Source organism: Lepidochelys olivacea, assembly GCF_965140295.1.
Source record: "Lepidochelys olivacea isolate rLepOli2 genome assembly, chromosome: 21".
Taxonomy (NCBI): Eukaryota; Metazoa; Chordata; order Testudines; family Cheloniidae; genus Lepidochelys; species Lepidochelys olivacea.
Window position 1 is genome coordinate 9855228 of NC_140431.1, and position 19183 is coordinate 9874410.

The window sequence follows — 19183 nt, forward strand, 5'->3', positions numbered from 1 at the left end:
CTAGCACAGTAAAGTTTGGATCTTGACTGGGTGGGCTGTAAATGCAACCAAAATGCCAACAAATAATAACAATGATGCCACTGAAATAAATGTAAGTCAATATAAATTGTATGTCAAAATGTAAGTCAATGTAAATAAATGTAATAAAATGTAACCTATGATATTACAATTGCATGGATTTAAAGTAAGGATTGACCTAGAAGAATGTAGAGCCAAATATTAAAATAATAAATAATGTTTTACATATTTAATCTATCACCATTCATCACAGAGCACTTTATGGATAACTTGAGCCTTTTAAAGTAGTCTAGGAGGTTTATCTATCTATTTGTATGGTATTCCCATATTCCCATATTCCCTATTCCCATAATATCTGAGCACTTGCCATTCTGTAATACATTTAACCTCTCAACCCTCCTGTGTGGTAGGGCAGGGCTATTATCCCCATTTTACAGTTGGGGAAACTGAGGCAGAGAGACTAAAAGTAACTTGTCCAAGGTCACACGGGAAGTCTGTGGCAGGGCAGGGACCAGAACACAGCTCTCCCAAGCCGAGGCTAGTGCCCTAATTACTGGTCATCCATCCTCTCTGGACACCATTAGACACAAATGCTCAGAATCTGTCACGCTGCCCCTTGTGTTGTCATTTATACCTGTGCAAAAAGGGTGCAAAGTAAGAGTAAAATGCTATCGGTAGCATTTTACACTCACTGTGCACTGGTGTAAATGATGACAGGATGCAGAGCACCAGAGAATCAGGCCAGTCAATCGCCTGGACAGTTTAGAAAATCCCAGCCAAGGCTCGTTTCACCCATCCCTGAAATGCAGCTGCATCTAGGGCAAAAAAAGAGTCCGCTCCTGAAGGGCCTGATTCCAAACCCACTGAGGTCCATAAAAAGATTCCCATGGACCAATGTGCTCAGTCCCCAATGGCACATTGCAAAGCCATGCAATGTAGGGTAGGGTCTGAAGAATATCTCGCCCCGCAGACGGCAGGGGAATATTTCGGAAGGAAGCCGCCCTCTGGCCACTGACCATCTGACATTGACCCTACAATGAAACTCTCCAGCTCTCATGACGATTTCACAGGAACTGAAGTGATGGCAAGTGGTCAGGACCTCAGCTTCACATCTTCTCGGACTGCTGGCAGCTTACAAGGAAACCTGAAAATAAACGAGTGAGAAACAAAAGGACAAACAAGTTAGCCAATGTATTAAATCCTGCTCTGCTTAATGGCTTTCTAGGGTGCTACATCTGTTGTTTGAAGCAGCATTCCTGCCTCTCTGACTGAGTGCTGAGCACCTGCAATATTTGCCAGGTACAAGCTGTGTGTGTGAGAGAGAGCGCGCGCAGGGGGAGCTGCGAAACAAGTGAATTAAAATGTTTTTCCTCTTCTGTTCTGCATTACAGCTGGTCAATACAATGTGTACAAACTTTGGAACCTCATCTGGGTTTTACAATAGGCCCCCTGCTGTCATCTCAGTCAATAACTTTCCATTTGGTCCAAAACACTCCTTAAAAAATGTGCCAGTAGTTAAGATGCTTCCAAGATCCCTCTGTATTTATTACGGCTTATCGCAGGGCCAGCAATATGAGTGCAGCTGTAAAACTTCAAGAGAGATCAAATAGTTTTGCTCCCAGGGACCAAGTGTGCGTTGAGGGCAACGGGAGAGGGTGCAAATGCTCATTAGCTTTTCTTCCCTAAAGAACTTGTGAAAACCCATTTGACACCAGCTTTCATTTTAATCGAATTTTCAATTTTTGTATGGCTGTGATGGATGCGGCTGACGAGAGGGCAAAGAGACTTGGGAAGCAGCAAAAGAAAGGTCGCTCTTTCCAAGTGCCAAACTTTCACACCTCTCCACCCCTTTTACCAGGGCAATGTGGCTGCTTGTCAGATCTCCAGTCCATCAGCAGTGAGATCTCCCACTGCAAAGGAACAACCTTGAAAATAGAAGGGGAGACCGTAGAATTAATCAGATTTGCATTAACTGGGTACTACAGGTCAGGTTATCAGCTATAGGGCTGTGTCCCCATTTACCTATGTGACAAGGTATGGCTCCTCTGAAATCACAGGCATGACTGCAGCTCAGGTAGACACACCTGTGCTAGCTTTAAGCTAGTTAGCATGGCAAAAAATAGCAATGAAGCCATGGAGAGACAAGCTTCAGCACAGACTATATAAACCCTCCTGCAACCCCGGGCACATCTACAGAATTTACAAGTTAGGGGCCAAAATCCACAACTAGTGTAAATCAGTGTAGCTCTTTTGACTTCAGTGTAACCATTACCTAGATTGCAAGCTCTTTGGGACAGGGACTGTTTTTTTTGTTCGATGTTTGTACAGCGCCTAGAACAATAAGAGTCCTGGTCCATGACTGCAGCCCCCAGCTGAGGAGCTGCTCTACAGTGTCCTACAGGAGAAGTGTGACCAAAAATAAAATACCCAACCCAGTCTCGGGCCTGCAACGGCTCACAAGCTTCAGTTCCTCTAAAGTATCTTCCTTTCAATGAAAGTATGTGCAAAACTGGCTTTGTAGCTGAAATAGGCTAAACATTCACCGTAATGTGGGGTAATTTTAGAAGAGAACAGGCAGTGACTGTAAACCTCCTGGAAATGTATTTCAATTGCAATGTCAAGGAATAATGGCAAAGCTAATTCTCCAAATCTTCTGCACTGAACTCTCGTCTCTAAGTCCTGTACTCTCCTCCCTCCCCTTTGTGTGTTGTGCTTGGAGTGTTGCGGCAAAAGGATTGCATAAAACCAGGGCATAAGAAGCTAACAGAGTTTGAATTTCACCTCTAGGGTAAGGCAGTGAGCCCAGCTGCCCGCAGTGGTGTGTGAATGTACAGTGACTGGACAGCCTCAATCTGCCAATGATATTTGTATGGGTTTTCCTGGAACACCCCAGACAGGCAGACGATCTGTACCAAGATTTAAGCACCTTAAAGTTGCCTAAAGTGAGTCTGTTAAGTATGTCTTTGGATACCTAAATGAGCAGCGTGATTTTCAAAGAGCTGCACATGCTGCAGCTCCCATTACCTTCAGTAGGAACTCAGAACTTTTGGGCAGGTAATTTGGATAGAGGGGGCTTAATTTGAGACTTCCAGGTTTGAAAGTCTTAGTCTGATAGCATTAGACCAGGGGTTCTCAAACTTCATTGCACTGTGACCCCCTTCTGACAACAAAAATTACTACATGACCCCAGGAAGGGGAACAAAGCCTGAGTCTGCCCAAGCCCCGCTGCCCTAGGCGAGGAAGCCAAAGCTGAAGCCCAAGAGCTTCAGCCCCAGGCGGCAGGTTGGGGGAAGGAGGGCCTGTAATCTGAGCCCCACAGCCCAGAGCTGAAGCCCTCAGGCTTCGGCCCCAGTTGGTGGGGCTCAGGCTTCAGCTTTGGCCCCAGGCCCCGGCAAGCCTAACGCCAGCCCTGGTGACCTCATTAAAAAAGGGTCCCGACCCACTCTGGGGTTCCGACCCACAGTTTGGGAACCACTGCATTAGACAAATCACGCTCCCATTTTTTTCTGCACTCTGTTACATGGATGCATTACCAAGCAGGCACTGTCGTCTACGAGTGCTGAGCCTTACTAATGAATAAAACGCCTATGGGAAATTTTAATACATTTTCCTTAATATTAAAGCTATATAAATATTTGAAATTCATGGGCTTAGAACACATGCTAATTTGTGGCATAAATATTTCAAAGGCACAGACAAACTCCTGGCCCCATCCCCTCCAAGTACACTGGTTAAATTTCTCCCGACTACTCAGGCAGTGTAATTCATGTTAATTCACTGGTGCGTAGCACGGGATGGGAGAGAGAATCAATAGCAGGATTTAGCTCCTGCTGATTTCAGACATCACTTCACACTCCTGCTTGTAGCAGCAAATACTGATGCCATAGATTAGTGCGGAGTTTATCTGTTGTTGTTTCTCTCTCCCCACAGTGTCTGCCAGGTTTACGTACCAAATCCAGAGCACCAAGGGCCTAATTACTGGGAGTCTTCCCATCGACTGCAGTGAGCTCTGGATCAGGCTCCCACATCAGCTGCATCCAAGCTATAAATGGGTGTCAAAGGAAGCAGTGGGAATAATTTTGAATGAGCTGTCATCTCAGGACCTGATGGTGGAAAGATCCATTTTAAAGCTAGCAATCCCAGCTTTAGCTTAATGCAGAAATCCGTTTAACTCTTACAGCACTGATATTTCCAAACGACTACAAACCTAGAACTAGATCCTCAGTTGGTATAAATCAGCAACTGGTTTTGATGGAGTTACACTGATTTCGACTAGCTGAGATCTGGTTAATTAAGTGACATGAACATAAAACTGAGAGTCAGGAACCTTCCCTTCTACAACTCACTCCCTTCTGCTGGTTTCTGGAAAAATCAGTTTGAACTAGTACATTCAAACCTCCCCAGGGTGGGGGGATATACCGCTCTGGAGGAGTTAACACCAATGTGATTCACCTTAACCAACCCCCACATTTTTTATTGCTGGAAAGAGCTGTGGCAACTTTCCCCGCTGGAATAGAACACAGTCAGACGTAAATTGACTATAAAAGCCTTTCAGGATACTGCATAGGGTTACGATATCTGTCACACATGTAATGAATGACCAGGCTAGATCCTCCACAGGCAGCTAGGGGAAGGCTGGTAAATGGAAAACATCGTGTGCATCTGACCATTTGAATCCTATGCCCTGACTCTAGGAGCAGGTAAGTCTCTTAGCATTTCAGAAAAGAGTTCATTTCTCCACTGCCAGAGAATATTTATTAGATTTCACAAAAGTGCAATTTAGCCTTCCTACACTACACTCTGACCTTTTATTTTCTTATTGCTTCTCCCTGTCCCCTCTCCTCCCCTGCATTGTTCCCATGCTGAACAACAGAGCAGGTTAAGCATAGCAAGATGAAATGCTAAGGCACCGAGAAGTGCATTGAATAGCTCATTCGTAGGGGCTTCTTGCACAGCCAGATCAGCCGGAAGATGACGTATGGAAGTCTCTCTCACACCGAGGATGCAAAATGAGGTCCTGGTTAGCCGGTAGGAGAACATGATCACCGAACTCCAGGCCAGGTCCTTCCTTGGGCACAACCCTCCCTGAAACCAATGGACTTTTTGCCAGAGGAAGGAACAAGTCTAAACCCCCACGGGAAAGAACCCCGGGATTCAATCTTGAGCATTTTGTCAGCCTGGCCCAAGGAGATTATCTGTCAATGTGAGAACTGTAGCATGACAAGAAATAGCTGTTCTCAGTGCTGCTGGGTCCCTAGAGATTTTCCGATAGCTTGAGCTGGATTAAGCCAGCCTTGGATGCATAGGATTTATCAGCACTTTCAATGGAGAGGTGCCTGTTTCATTCCAGGAATCCTTTGTGGTGAATGTTGCAGTTTATCTGCAACTAGGGATAAGAATTCTCTATTTATTTCTTTATCTTGTTTCAGACAGTAGGGCATTAATTCGTTCCGCAAGGAGACGAGGAAATCCAGCCACATGCCTGCAGGGTGAAAAGAGAGGCGAGACTCCAACAGGAATAATAATATTTAGCTCTGACACCGTGGATGGACACTTACAAGGTGGGGCAAGAGGGATTCAAAGAACGCATGAGGAAGTGCAGAGAATCACTCAGACCTAAAACACGGTGCTGCAACCTGCATGAAATCATTGTTCCATTGATGTCAATGGCACAGCTCCCACTGGCTTCACTGCGACCAAGATTTCACGCCCTGATCCTGCAATCTGGGCTGTATGGGTTCAAAGGCCTGATGGCAGGATCTGCCCCAAACCTGGTAAAACTCCCATTCAGATCAAGGGGAATTTTGCCTAAGGAACGAACTGCACCATCCAGTGATTAAAGTACAGCCTCTTTCATACAAACAACCTCAAAATTCTTAAGTTAAACAGCAGAGTTATGGAATTACAAAATAAATATCAACAGAGGAAGAGAAAAAGAATTATCATGCTGTTCGTAATAGTCTCGTTACCTTCTGCTTCCATTCTGTTTGTTTGTTGTATTTACCCGCTGTCTTTCATGCAATCAGAAGGGTTTTTAATGAATCTGTTAACTCAGGGGTTGTACCCTATGACTGAGAATTGCAAATATAGTACCTGTATTTAAGAAAGGGAAAAAGGTGACGCAGTAGTTTGACCTCTACTGCATGCAAGGTCTTAGAACAAATTTTGAAAGAGAGTAGTCAAGGACTTAGAATTAAATGGTAATTTGGATAAAATGCAACATGGTTTTACAAAAGGTAGATCATGCCAGAGCAACCTGATTTCTTTCTTTGAGAAGATGACTACTTTTCTAGACAAAGGAAATGCAGTAGATCTAATCTACCTGGATTTCAGTAAAGCATTTATACAGTTCCACATGGAAATTATTGGTTTGATTAAAGAAGATAGGGATTAATATGAGAATTGAAAGGTGGATAAGGAACTGGTTAAAGGGGAGACTACAACAGAACATGCTGAAAGGTGAACTGTCAGGCTGGAGGGAGGCTACTAGTGGAGTTCCTCAAGAGTCAGACTTGGGACCAATCTTATTTAACATTTTCAATAATGACTTTGGAACAAGAAGTGGGAGGGTGTTAATACAATTTTCAGATTACAGAAAGTAGGGAGGTATTGCCAATATGGAGGAGGAACGGAATATCATACAAGAAAAATTGGATGACCTTGAAAGTACAGTAATAGAAATGGGATGAAATGTAATTGTCCAAAGTAATGCATTTAGGGACTAACAAGAATTTCTGCTATGTGCTGGGAATGTATCAGTTGGAAGCGACAGAGGAGAAAGACCTGAGTGTGTTGGTCAATCTTAGCATGGCTATGAGCCACCAATATGATGCAGCCATGACAAAAGCTAATGCAATCCTAGGATGCATCAAGCAAGTTATTTCCAGTCGATATAAGGAGGTGTTATTAACATTATACAAGGCACTGGTGAGTCCTTATCTGGAATTCTGTGTGTGGTTCTGGTCTCCCATGTTTAAGAAAGATGAATTCAAACTGGAAAGTATCAGGGGGTAGCCGTGTTAGTCTGTATCCACAAAAACAACAAGGAGTCCGGTGGCACCTTAAAGACTAACAGATTTATTTGAGCATAAGCTTTTGTGGGTAAAAACCTCACTTCTTCAGATCAAGTGAGGTTTTTACCCACAAAAGCTTATGCTCAAATAAATCTGTTAGTCTTTAAGGTGCCACCGGACTCCTTGTGGTTTTTGTCAAACTGGAAAAGGAGCTGAGAAAGGCTATTAGAATGATCTGAGAAAACGGAGAACCTACCTTTTGAGAGGAAACTCAAGGCGGTTGGCTTGTTTAGCCTAACAAAACAAAGGCTGAGGGGAGATATGACTGTTGTCTCTAAATACATCAGAAGGATAAACACCAGGGAGAGAGAAGAGTTATTTAAATTAAGAGCCAAGGTTGGCATAAGAACAAATAGATACAAATTGGCCATCCACAAGTTCAGGCTTGAAATTAGAGGATGGTTTCTAACCATCAGAGGAGAGTAGTTCTGGATCCACCTTCCAAGGAGAGTAGTGGGGGCAAAAAACCTAACTTGTTTGAAGACTGAGCTTGATAAGTTTATGGAAGGGATGGTATGATGAGGTTGCCTACAATGGCATATGGAACATCCGTGACTGCTATTAGCAAATATCTCCAATGCCTGGAGATGGAACACTAGATAGGGCAGGCTCTGAGTTACTACAGAGAGTTCTTTCTCAGGAGTCAGTCTGGTGGGTCTTGCTCACAGGCTCAGGGTCCAACTGGTCATCATATTTGGGGCCAGAAAGGAATTTTCCCCCAGGTCAGATTGGCAGAGATGTGGGGATATTTTTTTTTTCACCTTCCTTGGCAGCGTGGGGGCACAGGTCATTCACTGATTTGAACTAGAGTAAATGGCGGATTCTCTGTAAATTGAAGTTTTTAAAACAAGATTTGAGGACATCAGTAGCTCAGCCAGAGGTTATGGGCCTATTACAGGAGCAAGTGGGTGAGGTTCTGTGGCCTGCGATGTGCAGGAGGTCAGAGTAGATGATCATGATGGTCCCTTCTGGCCTTTAATTCTATGCATCTATATACTTAGACTATACGCTTTTGGGGGTCTCACTCTATGTGTTTGTACAGCACCTAACACCATGGAGCCCCAAATCCTGATCAGGGCCCATAGTTGGTATCACAATACAAATAATAGCACTAAAGAAAGTGGCATAGGCAAGAGACAAAAATGAAAAGAAACTTACATTTGAAAAGAAGAGTCAGCAATGCTCAGAGAGACAGGGAAGTGGATTCAGATGGCATGAGCTGCAAAGAAGAAGGTTCTTGCAAAAATGGACAGATTTAATGTTCATTGAAATCAACAGAGCACCTCTTCTGACCTCAATGCGCTTTGGATCAGGTCCAAAGAGTGGCAATACAGGGCTTGATTCTGCCCATATTTCCCGCAACTTTGCATCCTTGCACCACCCTTTGCACCTGTGCAAACTGGGTCCAACCTGCTCCCAAATCAGAATTCGTTGCTCACTCCCGCTTGTGGCAGCATTTTTACATCCACTATGCAGAGGCAGCAGAGAATCAGGCCCCTTATGTAAAGGGGCCGAGAGGAGGCCAACATGAGCTGAGAGGAAGGAAAGAATCCAATTACGGGATAAAGGGCAAAGAGAGAAGGTGCATGAGGTGGTCTGGAGTACTTCCAGACGAGGCTTTAAAACAAGGAGGGCACTGAAAAGAGGGCAAAATTAAAGCACCTGAAACACAAGCTTAGAACATGCTTCCCCCACGTAAACAAGGATAAATAATTCAGGCATCTCCAAAATTACAGGCCTGTGGATTCATTTTAACGGAGGGCAGCTACCAGTCCCTATTCCAGTGCCAGCCTCTCTGTACTTTAGATCTGTTTCTCCTGGCATTGCCCCTAGAGCTGGTCATATTTTTTTTCCGCTGAAACATTTTTTTAATGAAAAATGGCTTTTTGGCAAAATGAACATTTTCGTTTTGGTTGAAATTTTCCAGTTCTGACATCCCCCCGGGCCCCACCTATCCCAAGTTATTTGGTAAATATCTTTTGGGAAGAGTTTTCAGTTTACTGGTCTATTTTTGATAAAAAATATTTGGTATTTGCTTGTTGAAATAAGATTTTTTTTTAAACAAAATCCAAAATTATTTACCAAAAATGTTTCTCAAAAACATTCCCCCCATCCCCAAGTGAAAAACTGGAAAAAAAATTCTTGGGGTATTTTGAAAAAAACAAACAAACTTTTTTTTTCCCCAAAAAACTTTTTTTTTCTTCAAAATTTTTCACAAAAAACTGGCATTAATTAATGTTTTTCACTTGTATTGCACCTATAATTTGAGAATCTCAGAATGTTTCACACAGAGTAATTAAACCTCGCAACACACCTCTGAGCCATTCTTATACACATCTCTCAGAGTTCAGCACAAAGAGGTGAAGCCCAAAGGGTTCAAACCATCCATAGTTAGGTACCTAAATAAATGGCCTGATTGGAAGGTCTTTAGGGAAGGGAACAACCTTTTGTTCTGTGTCTGTAGAGCAGCTAGCACAATGGGGTGCTGATCCATGACTGTGGCTCCTAGATGCTACCACACTAGAGATAATAGATAACAAACAACACAGGTACTGAGCTACCCACCACTCCCATTTAAGTCCAAGGGCGCTGTGGGTGCTCAGCACCTTTGAAAATCAGGCAGTTTTTGTTTAGGTGCCTAAAGATAGGCACTCAGGTCGGAACATGCTGGTCTAATACAGTGACTCAATGGGAGAGGCAGGAACAGAGCTCAGGTCTCCTGATTCCTTCTCCTCTACTTCTACCACCCGGCAATGCTGCTGCTGGCTCTGCCCCTTCTAGACTATTGTGTGATATTTTTAGAAAGGAGAGCAAAGCTTGCTCAGAGTTAATTTCGGTAGCAGCAAGTGAGGGAAGGCCTCATGGGAACAGACAACATTTTCCTGCTTGCATCACTGATCACCCATGTTAGAAGATGTCTTTGGTTTGTTTCACAGCAGCTAACGGACACATGACAATGTGTTTGTGCTGCATTGGGTTAGCAATGCCCATGTCATGTAGCAATATACTAGATATGAAGTAATATTATCTAATCTGTGTCTTCTAAGGCAATAAAATATACTACCTCCTGTTTTCCTGATTTTTTAAAAAAGTAGACAGTGCCACACACAAAAAGACCAAGATCTGCAGCTGTTTTGGGATCCCTCGTTCTATGGGCAGGAGACGACTGTGTCCCAGAGAACCCTACTTTTCCATGTCAGCAATTGCTGGGGCTATCCCAGGGATGCTATTGATCAGTAGTGGTGAGCAGGGAGGCCCATGAATGAGAGGGGAGATGGAGTACGCTTGATCCTCATAAAACACATGCAACTGACTGATCTTTCGAGGGCTCTTATATTTTTGCAGTGTACCTTGCAAACCTGTGCATTCCAGCAGGAAGTCTGGAGAAGGCACTATGAGCAAGACCCTGAGAGGAACACAGACAGCAAGTCTTGGGCACAGACCCCGTTGGTGGGCCCAACACAGAGATTTCTGAACAAGCTGCTGCTGTTCAGGGAACACTCAGTAGTGTGTTGAGGGAACCAGGACTTCGGGGGGGGGGGGTCTGTCTGTAAATAAACAAGACTGTACCTGACTCATAGCATCGATTTCTCCTCCTAATGAAAACAACCCTGTAAAGCCTGGAATACAGATAAATGCAGGCCAAAGAGGAACGGTCTGCACCCTGCAAACACGTGCGTTTCTCTAGCCGCCAGAGGGCTAGGAGCTTCTGCTTAGAACCGTCACCTGCAGTAGTTAATCCAGACTTGAAAACACCAAACTGAATTGTAATATAGATCTGTGCTCTACTTCTCCCTGTCACACATTTAAATCTATTTGATCCAGCCTAATGGACTGATCTACTGGTTTGTGAACACACATCCTGCTTTGGGCAACACATCCGACAGCACCTCACAGATCATGACTTGTCACTTCCACTCAGGCTCACCTCCACCAGGAGCTTCTGGGAATGAATCCAATTACAGGCTAAAGGGTTTTCTTCCCCTTCCATATGGTCTCCATAACACTCCGGCTTTATCTCGTTTTAACCCCTTTCCCGGCAGGTGAGCTCACAAGCCAGGGATAAGCAGCTCAGCTCACCAGCTACGTACAGTTCCTATCTGTCCTGGGGAGAGGGACTTCTTTTCGGGGGCGTGAGGCAAAGAAGAATGCTACAGTCCTAGATTTGCCCTCTCCCTCCCCGGGAGGAATGCACAAACCTTTCTGAAAAGTGGTATCCAGGTCAGGGCATTATTTATAAACCTGGCCAAATGCACATAGCAACAATCTGCACCATGAGCCAGGCTTTCAGCACTGGCTTCTGGTTTCTAAGGGCATAATTTTGCACCCACAAATAGTTCTACTCACATTTATCCACATGATTTACCGTGGGTGGCAATATTCCTAGTTTGACATGTCTAGCTGCTAGATTAGCAGTCGGATGCCTTCACTGAGGTTGCCAAAATACATTCTAGTGGAAGACTAGCCTATTGTACCAGATTGAGTCTGTTTGGAGGGGCGGGGGACAAGCAGAGGCTGCAAGCATTAATGGGGTGGAATTTTTATATTTTGAGTTTATTTTGGGGTGGGGAGGATTGTGGGGTCAGGGCTTGTATGGGTTGGGGAAGGGTTGTTTGTTTCCTGATGAGTTTTTATTTCTTTACATGCGTTGAAAGGATGCTCTAATGATTTGGGTTCTAGGCAGGGGCTTAAGAGTCCTGGGTTCAATTCCCTGCTCTGCCACAGACTCCCTGTATGACTGTGGGCAAGTCACTTATCCTCTCTGTGCCTCAGTTCCCCATCTGTAACATGGGGACAAGAGACCTGCCTTATGGACACATTGGGAGGATAAAAACATTAAAGTCACTATGGTAATAGCCATCTAATTACCTTAGCTAGATACCCCCACCCCTCCATGCTGGGAGCAGGACCAGTGTAGAGTCCTTGCAGCAGATTTACACCAGCTGAAGGGGCCTTACTGTGACTGAAGGCCTGTCTACACTTGAAATGCTACAGCGGCGCAGTTCTCCTGTCGGCATAGATAATCCACTTCCTGGAGGTGCTAGCTAGGTCAACAGAAGCACTGGGGGTTAGGTTGTCTTAACTACACTGCTCAGGGGGGTTGGATTTTTCATGCTCCGATTGACGTTTTTAAGCCGATTTAATTTTCTAGTGTAGTCCAGGTCTCTGAATCAGGCCCTAGCTGTGAAAGGGCTGGAGCCAGTCAGTGGGCTGACGTTGCGGGACTACACAGGGAATTTTTACCTCGACTCAGCTTGCTCACTTAGAATCTTCCCACCGCACAGGGGACAAATCACTTTTCCTGTTATTTAAGACACAAAGGCCTCCTTCCTCATCGGAGAGTCACCAAACCATACAGCTGGGCCAGCAGTAACATTGTTTCATCATTTCCCAGGGCTCCTCTCGGCCATGCACCTTTCAAACCCTATTGTGCCACCAAAGCCTTTCCCTTTCGGCCTGCGCTAAATCGTTTTCTCTTTGTTAACCTCTGCACACCGGTCAGAGGGAGAGAGGATGTTATGAAGCAGGGAAGGGGATGGTCGTTGAGGTTCACAAGCTAACCACACCAGGCTCCTGAAAGGGTCCAGCATTTGGAAGAAAGGCAGAAAGTGGAGACACGGCTCGGGAGGAATCCATTACAGAGCAGGCACTGAGATGTGTGACCCTTTCAGATTGGGAGGGGGTGAATTCGGGGCATCAATCAGAACGAGGCAGGGAAGCAGGAATTGTATTTCCCTACAATGCCCTTGACCTCTGAAGAAACAAGACAACTATGATCTTGGTAGGGATCATGACTTGAGCTGCTTGTGACTCAGACTCTGGGAAAGTTTGGGCTTTTGCCTGATGAAAATTCAGCTGCAAAAGAACTATGGGGACAGATCCTCAGCTATGTAAACAGGTGCCCATGCCAATGAAGTCAATGGAGCTAGACCGATTTACGCCAGCTGAGGATCTGGTCTGATACAATTTGGGGGACCAGATGGCATAGATTGGTTGGTAACAGGAGAGAGGACTTTTCCTCTCTGAATTCAGTCATCATAGAGGCTGAAAGTTGTTGCCATCTGATGGTAGCTTGTGTGTAACGGTCTGGACGGTCTCAGTTCCAAGCATCCCCATCACAAATACAGCCGCTTCCTTGCTGATTCTCTCTCAGAGAGGACAAAGGAGTAAGTGGGCCAGGGACACCAAAGTCCCCTCTCAACCCTAGAGGAGGCAGGTGGATCAGAGTTGTAGGGGAGTTTGAAACGCTGCTATCTAGGTACTTGTGTGACCCTCACCACCACTGTATCAGAGCACCTGCCAATCACAAATGGACATTTATCCTCACAACTGCTATTACCCCCATGGGGAACTGAGGCACAGAGATTAAGTGGCTTGCCCATGGTCACACAGGAAGTCTGTGGCAGAGCTGGGAATTGAACACAGGCCTCCTGGGTCCCAGTCCAGTGCCTTAATCACTATCCCTCCTCCTGCAGGACCTGGTTCTGCAGACAGAGGAGAACTGGGATCCCCAGGGCTGTCAATGCAGTGATTTAAGTCATTTGGCATATAGCCTCTCATCCAAGTCCAACCCATTTCACAGCCTTTTAATGAAGGTTTCCCATTTACTATTATTGCTTGTATTACGGTAGCACCTAGAGACCCCAATCATGATCAGGGCCCCTTTGTGCTGCGTACTATACAACCACCTAGGAGGAGCATCCCGAAGTGTGTGTGTGGGGTGGGGAGGAGGTAGAATTGCCAGACAGGGCCCAAATTCCCCATTTACCTGTCTGGTATGATGATGTTCATTAAATCGTGCAGATCCCTCCAAGAGGTGTCATATGAGGTTTCCTGGCCTAACAGATACCAGATTAAAGCTATCACTTTCCATTTTCATTACTGATGCATAGAAGGTTGGGGGAATCCAAGTTCACATCCTGGAAAAAAAACCAGCCATCCTCCCCTGTATCATTTTCCTCCTCCGAGTTGACTTGAGGCCTTTAGGTATCGCTTTGACTGCAGCTGACCTAGTGAGAACTCTAAATCCATGTCAACCAAGGACCAGAGCTTGCCGCACCTAGCTTGATCTTTGCTCTACCTACATGTTAACCTTAGGCTGCAAAGGGAGAAAACTGACCTCATGAAAAGAATGATGATGCTGGAAAGACATCTGCCAGCCTCATCACCGGAGCCCAAATAGAAGTCAATGGGGCTAATCTGAGTTACATCCGCTGGGTATCTGATCCCGAGACTTTATCTCTGGGTGCCAGCAAACATGGAGCCTACCAATTCACCAGCATCTGGATGTTATATGTAAAACTGGGTAAAATTTTCAAAAACACCTCAATGGTTTAGGAGCCTAAGTGCTACTGAAAGCCCATGAGACTTGGGTGAATTTGAAAATTCTATTAGCTTCCCTTAGTTTTGTAGCTTCAGGATGGTGCATGGGTGTCCACTGGAATTTGATCTCAATACCTGACAACTTTGGTAAAGTTCAAATCCAGATACAGGATCTAAATTCAACACATACAATATTTCCCATATTTTGTGCTCAATCCCATCTCTAAAAGGGGTCAGTCTACCTCTGGATTCATCCATCCTTCACCTCTATGAAAATTTGGAATTGGATCCAGGTCTGAACTTTGTGGCTGGAGCCCACTTCTACTGAAAATCAAAGAGCTTTTTCTACGGTATCAGATTAGATCAGGTAACATTCATGTCCATAAACGTGTGAGGATGCAGGCACACTGAGTTACTACTCCAGCCTTTTGCCTCAGGAGACCTAAGTTCAAATCCACATACAATCCTCTTGACTTTCATCCTCCAAAATTGAATACAAGTCCAGGGACTTCTATTTACTTCATTTTACTTTTATTTCAGTTTACTTCATGTAAACTGGTCCACGTATGTGAATCTCTTTGGATACCATATGACTTTCTTCCCAAACTCCAGCTGAACCTTTCTTAGAAGTCCAAAAATATCTGGCTTAGTTCCTCCTCCTCCTTCCCCAATTATTCTTCATTTTGTGTGTCTACACTTCTAAGGAGAGGACATGGAAGCACAAAAATGTTGTCAGGATGGCTATTTTCATGAAAATATGTCTGGAAGGTGGAAATGCACATTCCCATGAGATTCCCGGCCCACATTTTCAGAGGCTGCTCAAGATAATGTGCCATCCTAGGCAAAACTTCAGTGTCCGCCCCATTCCTCGTAGGCCTAAGGTGGCAGATTGGGCCCAGCTTCCCCTCCCTCATGACCCAGGGTGACAGGAGCAAATCTGAGTGGTATTGTGACCCCATGTACCAGGTCGCAACACCATACACTCAAATTTGGCCCAGTCACCCCTCTGTTATGATGAAGGGGCAGCCAGGCCAAATCAGCCACTCTAGAAAATTACCCAAAAATCTGCTGCCCTAGGCAGCTCCCTAGATTGCCTATAGCTAAACTGGCCCCTGCCTGTTTGCAAACAAAAGTTCAGAGAAATATATGAACTTTTGGATGCTCATCTGAATGGACCCTGAAGTATGAACCCTTTAAAAATTGACCCATTGTGGGGGAATCCAGTTTTGGTACATTTAGAAACCTCTGCCACTTTCAGGAGGGGTATAAAATACCTTCAAGGAAATGCGTCTTCGAGACATGATGGCAAGGGAGCTCTCTGGAATGAAGGGATGTTTGTGTTTTACCAGCAAGGAACCCGAGGAGAGTCTAGAGAGGAGAAAGAATCAGGTTGGATCATTTTGTGACTTGGTGCACCATAGTTACTTCTCGCTCGTGTATCAAGATGGCATTAGCCCCTTTCCAAGGGGGTAGCCTGCCTATCTGGAACCCTTACCCCAGGGCACCCTGGTTTCAATGACCTGATTATTCTGGTCTCCGCCAGCCATGTCCTACTTCTCTGTCCTTTCAGTCCAAAGCTGGAGGATCAGAGCATGCCAGCGATAAAGATACCATTCTTCCTACCCCTTGGCCTTCCGTTCCTGCCCTTCAGCTCCGTCTTAAACCTCCCTCCACCCTGGCCCCACGCGCGTACAGCTTTTGGGACGATCTAGTTTCTCCACGGAGATGATGCGGACTTTTTCCATCCACCTCATTTCTGAGGAGGGTGGGTGGCGGGAAGGGACCGAAGCTTACAGCATTAACAGATCAGGGTCATGTACACCACCATATGTCACAGATTAGCAGGAGAGCTCTGTTAAGAAGCCTTAGGCAGTTCTCCCATTGCAGCAGCGTCCAGCATCCTGAACTAAAAGTGGGGAGCTCGGACAAGAAAGGGAGCATATGAGTTTGGGGCTACTTCTGACCCAGTTCTGACGGATTTCACGGAGCGATGTAACCTCCCCTTGACTCAAATTCAGCACTGAGGAATCAGGGCGAAACCTTCCTTTCCTTCCCATTTACTCCCTCAGTTTGAGTGTGGGTCAGACACACTTTTTCTTGCCACTCTCTCTCATGCCATCTCCAGACCTTCTCCTTTCCAAACAGCCACCTCAGATCATGCACCAGCCTCTCCAGCTGCTGCTTGATTTGCTGTCTGTTCTCCCTGCCTGGGTACAGTTCTGAATAGCACCCAAGCAGGCATTTACCAGGCAGGCAGGGATGCTACCAGCATTGCAGTCACTGGGGACAGCCTGCACCCAGTTCCAGGGGAGTCAGTCTACAGTCGGTAGTTTTTTAAGCGGCTGGTGCAAACAGTATTTTCCTCTTCCCAGCGGGAGTCAGGCCGTCAATTCTTGTACAGCACCTAGTACAATGGAGCCCTGACTTAGCTGATGCCTCTCTAGGCAGTGCTGTAATATAACTGCTAAACAATAATAACGCTCCAGTGCTGTGTCCACCCAAGTCTACTAAATGAACCCTTGGTTGGCTGTGGAGCTCCATGGCTTTTCTCCGCCTCAGGGTTGAAATAATATGAGAGCTGGTTCTTGTCACTCTATTTCCACCATCTGCAATACTTTACAGGAAGGCGCTCAGCCAAGCACGGAATGCATATAATGACCATGCTTGGGAACAACAGGGTTTGAACCCTGGCTCTTCAGGGCTAAAAGCACAAGCCACTACTGCTAACGGAGCAACTCCTTTAGCTAGCAGCTGTAGTAGACTCATTCTCCTATAAACTGGGACACTAAACTGGGACTCGGACTCATGCCCGCCTCAATCTGGGTGACACATACAATATTTCTTCCCCGATGCAAAAATAGAAAACAGCCCAAGAAAAACAAAACACAAATAATTAGGTATTTAGTATCCTGTGAAACCTGGTGACATGTTTCCCCATGCTTAGATATTATACTGATGAGCACAGACAGACAAACATATATGGATATAGGCAGACAGATATGCCAGCTTTCTGCAAAATTAAATGCTGACCCACTGTAACTGCAGTTTCTGGAATGAGTTAAAGAGGCCAGGAAAGGCCCAGCTGGGTTAATTCAACCATCTTATTGCGTAGCCATGGCATACTCGTAGACGAGACAGGTTCTTGCAGGGCAGTCCAGATCAAGGAGTGGAAGCAGAGCCGAAAAGACCTGAGGACTCCTAATTGGCCAGTATGTTGTAATGAATTGTATACACCACCTAATGTGGCTAGCTGAGCCACTCTGGGGAAAGGGGATGGGCTGGGAGGCCACCACAGTGCTTTCCCCTCCCCAAGCCTGGTACCAGCAGGACAGTGGGGTGGGAGGAGGTATTGTTTCATATTCTCTGTGTGTATATAAAGTCTGCTGCAGTTTCCACGGTATGCATCCGATGAAGTGAGCTGTAGCTCACGAAAGCTCATGCTCAAATAAATTGGTTAGTCTCTAAGGTGCCACAAGTCCTCCTTTTCTTTTTGAGGTTACAGACTGTTTGGCTCAAGGGGATTAAATATATGAACCACTCCTTTTAATAACACATGTGCAAATGCATGCTTGGGACTTTGACGTGCTGGGGGTTCTGCACCCCGGTCATGCGCACGCTTGTTGGCATGTATCTCTTTGAAGACATGGTCCTCAGAATCTCTAGGGCAAAATGACATGATAGGGCAGGGCATGGGAAAGGGGCTATAGAGCTTTTCACTTCTAAATCACTGGTTTGAATCAAGGTCAGTTTGGAAATGCTTAGAGATTTAGCCATGTGGTTCTGATCCAGATTCAAACTTCTGAAAAATCTGAGAAGGTTCAGAGCTGGAGTTCTGGTTCAGATCCATCTGTCATGGATGATCCCAAGCTACAAAGTTTGGATTCGGAGCTGAACATGCCCAGGGGTTCTGGTTCAAGAACCCAGCAGGCAATGGAATTCATTAACCTCTGGTAGCTGTTCCTCCAGGAGTCTGTGTGGAATGAGTCAATGGATCTGACTCCATGATATCCTTTTTTAAAAAAGCTCATCCCCCAAAGCAGGGCAGGAGCAGGGTGAGGGGACAGGGTTATACATTCAGCCCACCATCCAAAGTGGAAGGAGGAGATATTTCCCAGTCACTGTATCCCTTCAAAGCACTAAGGTTTTCCAAGTGCAGGATCAGATGTTCAATTACATACTTCAGAAACCTAATTGCAACAAAGACCCAGTGCAATCCACCTCCCAGCTAAGCTGCACCAGGGGCTGCAAGAAAGGATTGCATGGAAATGAGAACCCAGCAGAACCATCTGCATTTGTTCTTGCTAGTTCCATTTGGCAGCCTGGCATCGCAACAGCATTTGGCTTACAAAGTAATTCAGTTGAGACGTCAGCCTAGAAACCCCAGTACGTATTTAGACTATAAACTTTTGGGGGCAGGGACAGTCTTTTTGTTCTGTGTTTGTACAATGCCTAGCACAACTGGTTCCTGGGCACAACTATGGCTAGTAGATGCTACCACAACGCATCCCAGCAAACAACAATGATAATAACTTCCTCCTGAAGGACAGGAGGTAGGCAGGAGCTGGCCGTGGACAGGAGTGGTTGGTCAAGAAGAGCCTTACAAAAGAAGAAGGCTGGTTGCTTCCCAACATGTGGACATGCCCAAAGCTGATGATATCGCTCAAGTACATTTAATGTTGCAATGTTCCAAGGCACCTATTCAGATGCTATTCTATTGTGAGCCAGTCTGGGTGTGGGTTCAGGTTTGCCAAGCTCTGCGTCTACAATCC

At 45.4% G+C, this 19183-nt stretch overlaps 1 long non-coding RNA gene across 1 annotated transcript in view; it reads right to left on the reverse strand.

Moving 5' to 3' along the window:
* Positions 1-311: 311 nt before the first annotated feature.
* The window catches only part of LOC311510998, a 120941-nt gene continuing 102069 nt past the window's right edge, over positions 312-19183 (reverse strand). The window contains exons 5-6 of the long non-coding RNA XR_014709177.1: positions 15689-15782; positions 312-1162 (exon numbers count right to left, since the gene is read on the reverse strand). This is a non-coding gene — a long non-coding RNA (uncharacterized lncRNA). The remainder of the gene's footprint in view (positions 1163-15688; positions 15783-19183) is intronic.